This window comes from Rutidosis leptorrhynchoides, chromosome 8 (assembly GCF_046630445.1).
Source record: "Rutidosis leptorrhynchoides isolate AG116_Rl617_1_P2 chromosome 8, CSIRO_AGI_Rlap_v1, whole genome shotgun sequence".
NCBI lineage: Eukaryota > Viridiplantae > Streptophyta > Magnoliopsida > Asterales > Asteraceae > Rutidosis > Rutidosis leptorrhynchoides.
In genome coordinates this window covers 68183449-68190000 of record NC_092340.1, presented here as the reverse complement: position 1 = coordinate 68190000, position 6552 = coordinate 68183449, and positions in this window count along the sequence as shown.

Genomic DNA, 6552 nt, shown 5'->3' with positions numbered 1-6552 from the left:
TATATATATATATATATATATATATATATATATATATATATATGTATATATATATATTATAACTTAAAAACGTTAACAAAGTATTAAATGTATAATATTTTAGATTAAACGTATTTATCTCAATATATGCTTAATATATTCATCTACGAAATTAGAAGATAATACCAATGATTGGATTAGCAGATATTTCAACAATTATAAATCCCGTAAGTATTGTGATAAGTCTTTGTTGAGAGGTCCACCTTGATTTAAGAAATCTTTCCTTTTTAACTGTATTTGATATATAAATAACTTGCAACGTGTATAGAAAAAGTATTTATATATATTGTATATATATATATATATATATATATATATTTATATATATATATATATAAATATATATATTATATATATATATATATATATATATATATATATATATATATATATATATATATAGGTTCGAAATTATTTTTGTAAACAATAGTAACACTCATTTATTGTTCCGTTTGATAAATAAATATTATATACAAATTTATATTTTTCTAAATGAAAATATATAGTTTACAATGTGATAATGCATAGAATTGAATTAGATATAAAACGTTTCGATATTATTAAATATATTTTAATGAACAACGAGGAGTTGATTTATAGAAGCAAATGACCAAATTACTAAAATGTATAAGTTATACTTTGAGTAATATAGTTTATTGATAATTTAAGATTATATTTTGAAAAAGGTACGAATCACGAAACGTAAAGTACAAGTTTTCTAAGCATACGAAAATGCATTCGAGAAACCGGAACTGAGACATTAGTCGAGCATAAACGTACGAGTCATCGGACCAAAAATTAAAAGTCAACTATGCACGTGAATATAATATAATATATAATTAATTAATATAAATTATATATATTATATATATATTATAAAAATATGTCGACAAACAAAACAACAACAAATGGTGAGCTGGATTTTGGGGCCATGCGATCGCATGAGAAATAGGCATAAAACCCATGCGATCGCATGGCAGTCAGGATTCAGAAACATTCTATAAATTGGCCAGTTTGCTCGACGTACACACACACCCATATTCTATTTCTTACTCCCTCTGTTATATAATAATAATAATAATAATAATAATAATAATAATTATTATTATTATTATTATTATTATTATTATTATTATTATTATTATTATTATTATTATTATTAAGATTAATATTATTATTAATCTTATAGTCCGGAGTATTATTAATTAGTATTATACATAAAATACTACGACGAGGTCATGAGCATGTCACTTTCAAAACAAGTTTTCAAACGGGTTTAAGCTAAGGAAACTATGGGTTATAGCTATGGAGATTATGAGTAATGTTCATGGGTATTATTCGCAAGTCTAACCTAGTGTTTATCATCTCCGTTGCGTCTACGTACTTTCCTGCAATATTGAATCACAATATTGATACGTGAGCATTCATATCTTATCTTTTATATATTAATAGTGTATACATGTCTAGTGCTCGAGTATATATGTTTATGCATGCTAGTATGCTAAATTTCGTCGTTACACAGTTTATGATGAATCACGAATTAAATACATATATTACTAATAAAAGGTATATGATATGCATGTTTTTGGAAAGCTGGCAAAAAATCAATAACTTTTCATTTAGATATCGTATGATTTTGATGAATGAATTAAAATATATGATCAACTGAATTATGATTGACGTTAATTGAAATTACTTTTGAATCTGCAATTAATATTTAAACAACTTGTTTATAAGATTGATAAATTGAATTTTTAAATATTACCAGCGGAGTAAATGAATTCTTATATAAGGCACGTCTTGTTTTGTTGAACAATTGTCAAAATTGATTGTTTTATCATATTTTAAAGCCTTATAAAAACTATAGTTTAATTTTACAAAAATTAGGAAACTATGTAAAATGTTAAAATGTTTCGATTGTCATGATCATTCAACTATTGTATTGAGTCAGATTGACTTTTTAAAATGACTTTTGATAACTTTTGTATGTCGATCTCGAGCATTAGGATTGTGATACACTATGACCTGACCTAGCTTGATAGACAATTATTGACCAACATATGTTCTCTAGGTTGAGATCTACGGTTATTTGGTATTCCAAGTTTCGGTCACATTTCGGTGAACGACTTTATGTGCTGCTAAGGTGAATTTATAGATCCCTTTTTAAATGCTTTAAATATTTTGGGCTGAGAATACATGCAATTTATTTTAAATACAATGGATACAAGTACATACTTAATTCTACACTGAGTTTGAATCGAAAATCCCTTAGCTTTGGTAACTAGTAACTGCCAGTTATAAGAACTGGTGGGTGCGAGTAGTAGTATATGGATCCATAGGGCTTGATATCCCCGTCTGAGCTAGAGCGCTAGCCTTTTAACGGACGTACGCTATTTGAGAAGCGTACACGTTGGTTTGTGTGTATTATTAAGATGATTATACAAAGGGTATAAATTATATATACGTTAAGTTTAGTTATCAGGGTGCTCAATTTCGTAGAATATTTTGATAAACGTTTCTGGATGAAACAACTAAAATCTTGTGATCCACCTTTGTGTACAGATTATGCAAAACATTAAAACTATTAACTCACCAACCTTTGTGTTGATACTTGTTAGCATGTTTATTCTCAGGTTCCCTAGAAGTCTTCCGCTGTTTACTTATATGTTAGACAAGCTATGTGCATGGAGTCTTACATGGCATACTTTTTCAAGGAAACGTTGCATTCACCAAATCATCACCATGTATCTTATTTTGACTGCATTGTCAACGGAAGTACTATTGTAAACTATTATATTACGGTGATTGTCTATATGTAGAAATCATCAGATGTCGAAAACCTTTGATTTAAATATTCATTTATGGTGTGCCTTTTCAAAAGAATGCAATATTTACAAAACGTATAATTATAGAGGTCAAATACCTCGCAATGAAATCGATGAATGACGTGTTCGTCCATATGGATTTGGAGCGATCGTCACAATTGGTATCAGAGCATTGGTCCTAGCGAACCAGGTCTTGCATGAATGTGTCTAACTGATAGTTGTTAAGATGCATTAGTAAGTCTGGACTTCGACCGTGTCTGCATGTTAAAAGTTTTGCTTATCATTTCTTGTAGGAAATTACATGCTTATCATTCTTAAGTCTAGACACGTTTTCCTGCATTTATTGCATAAATAGTGTATAGACAAAAATTCATATCTTAGCGTATCTGTTACTGTAAACTTTTCCTGACTTCTTCCGAAAATTTCTCCGTGATTTATGGAATTTAGTATTATATATACATATGTAAATTATGTATTGAAGAATACCAAAATAAATTCTATAATCTAATTCATATAAAAAATTATCTCCCTAATTATACAAGATGGATCCCGTATCTAGTTCAAATTCCTTAAACTCTGACAGCTATTCTGATATGGATATTCACCTGAATTCCGAAGACAGTGTAACCGGAATGGATCAACCAATCAGCCATCACCTATTCTGGATGATTTGGGGATGGGTTCGTAGCGTACTTAATCATTGGAAACAAGAAGAAGGTGATCCCTTCCATCCACCACATTCCCCTCTTGGCGAAGAACCTGAAGCACTTACCAGCGAACCTGTTCGAGACACCCATTTCTCTCTCATTTCCAGAGTATCTCGTCACGATAATATACTATCTCAAATTCTGAATCTTATTCATCCGCTCGTCCGAACCAACAATCATTCCGGTGTAATAGAAGAAGTCAACGAGCTTCGCGCTCGTGTAGTGGCTTTGGAGAATATGGTGCAAAGGTTACAAGCACCAGCAGCATCACCGGCATAAACAGTACCACCGACATCAACACCAACAGTATCATTACCACCACCAACAACAACATCCGCATCCATCACCTCAACATCATAATTTGTACCTCAAACATCAACGTCATACACACCATAGATACCAAGGAATACCAACAACAACAAACGATGAAGTATTGATTCATAACTTTATCGAAGAAATATTCTGTAGTGAATATGTAGTTTCTAAAAGTTTTAGAGATTATATATTCTAGTCCTAGTCGAAAACCAGATGAGATTAATATTATGTTAACTCATTAAATCCATGATTACACCTAAAGAAAATATATATGTAGGTATATTTTCATAAAAATTGTAATTAAGAAAATTCTTTTGTACAAACTGTTAATGGTGAGAATATTTTAACGGGTAGGTAATACCCGATAGATATATAAATTCATAATTAATATGTTACATTCTCCGATTCTGATTCAACAAATCATCAACTATACTCACTACTTTCATAACAATGTATATATTCTCTTATAAAAATCAAAACAACCATCCTCATCCAAATTTGATTACATATTTTGATTTTGACAAATCAAAATCCAAGTCAAGATTTAACAAAAGACATCATTCTTAGATTCCTACATCTTTCGAAGCTATACTTTGACTTCAAAACTGTGCTAGAACATCATTTCCATTCATAGAACTCAGAAAAGTATTTGTATCATTCAAAATCCTAGAACATCATATGAATATTAACGATTACAATCTATGTTCAAATCCCTCGAAATTCCTGAAGACACTTCAAATAATGAATAATCGAGATGATGATCCAACCACATGTTAACCGCAGTCTTGTACCTGAAAAACCCTCGAAACCAAAGTCATAGTTTAACACGTATCCGTGTCATACCCTTTGGCATTTATTAGCTAAAATAACTTTTCAATCCCTTTTCAAAATAGACAGTTTTGTCACAGCTCCAGCAAGTCAACTTCGATTCTTCAGTCGAAACAGCCTTATTATAACCTTGATATATACGTTGCCCCTTTCGCCATTGTTACCGGGGAACCGTTTATGTTCCACCACATTAACAATACACTTACCAACAACTTCACTGATCTTTGACTTTTCGAAAAATCATTATATTTATTGAAACCCCATCATTTACTCATCTGCATCTTGTAACAAGAATTGTCTTACCAATTACTGGGAATCAGCAATCCATATTTTGAAATCTCGCAGCATGTATATACCAATAGTTATATGTGTATATATAAGATCTATCTCCTATACTTACGTACTTTGAATGTGAAGTTTCTGAAAAACACCCTAAACTGCGAACTAATTCTCGAAATTTCGAAAGATGCTGATGAAGCAGCAAAAACTGTAAACGACCTTAACAGTAAAAAGTTTGATGATAAAGAATAGTGTGTTGGCAAAGCTCAGAAAAAGAGAAGGTTTGAAACTGGAAAATGAATTGAGCAAAGTATGAAGGAGGCTGTGGACAAATCACAAATACTAAACCTTCCTTCAAAGAATCCAAATGATTCAGTGTCTGCTGAAATCCTTAGCAAATACCTTGTTCCTTACTCTAAAACCCTTGCGGACAATATTCTTCATCATCCTCTGATCTTAAATGTTCTAAGATATCATCATATCTTTCATTATAAATATCTTCGATATTTCTAAAGATATCTTCACAACTATTGTTATCCGAAATCATTTACTTCTTCGCGCTATCTGTGTAAAATCATAAAAGAAACTATTTTAGTTTCTAAATTCTGAAATCTTCGAGTTTAAAATATGAATGTGTTTGAAGTAGTGTTGTGTGATGACCCGGAAATTTCTGACCAAATTTAAACTTTATCTTTAAATGATTTAATGTTTCCAACACGATAAGAAAAGTCTGTAATGTTGAGTCTCAAATTTTTGGAACTATATTCATGTAATCAATTATTCTTTGACTGTTCTCGAAGATTCACGAACAATATATATATATAACTTAATGTGCATATATATATATATGATTTCAAGTTATTTAGTAAACGATAGTAACATTCGATTATTGATTCGATTGATATTTAGATAAGTTAACTAAAACGTTTAAGATGAACAAATAAAACACTAATTTGCTATAGTATTTTCGAATTGCTACAGTACCCAAAATGCTACAGTGTTTTCGAAAATCACTATTTGCTACAGTAAAAAAACTTTGCTACAGTAACTTTGCTACAGTAAAACACTATTTCAAAATGAAAATGTATATATTTTACAAGGTGATAAAATAAAATATTAACTTAATCTTAAAACGATTTGATTTAAAATAATATTATTAAATATATATTAATAAATAATGAGACGTTGATTTATAAAAGTAAATGACCAAAACACTCAAATGTATAAGTTATATTTCAAGTGGTATAATTTATGGATAATTTAAGGCTATATTTTGACAAATGTACGTGTCACGAAACGTAAAATGCAAGTTTTCACAGCACACGAAGGGACACTCGAAAAACCGGAACCGGGACAAAGTCGCGTGATGACGTACGACTTATCGGAACAAAAATTACAAGTCAACTATGCACGTGAATTTAATATAATATATAATTAATTATATAAATTATATATTATAAATATTAATAAATAAATATGTCAACGAACAAACAGACAAAAGCATTTTGAGCTGGACAGCGAAGCCATGCGAACGCATGGCCTTTACACTCCAGACCCAT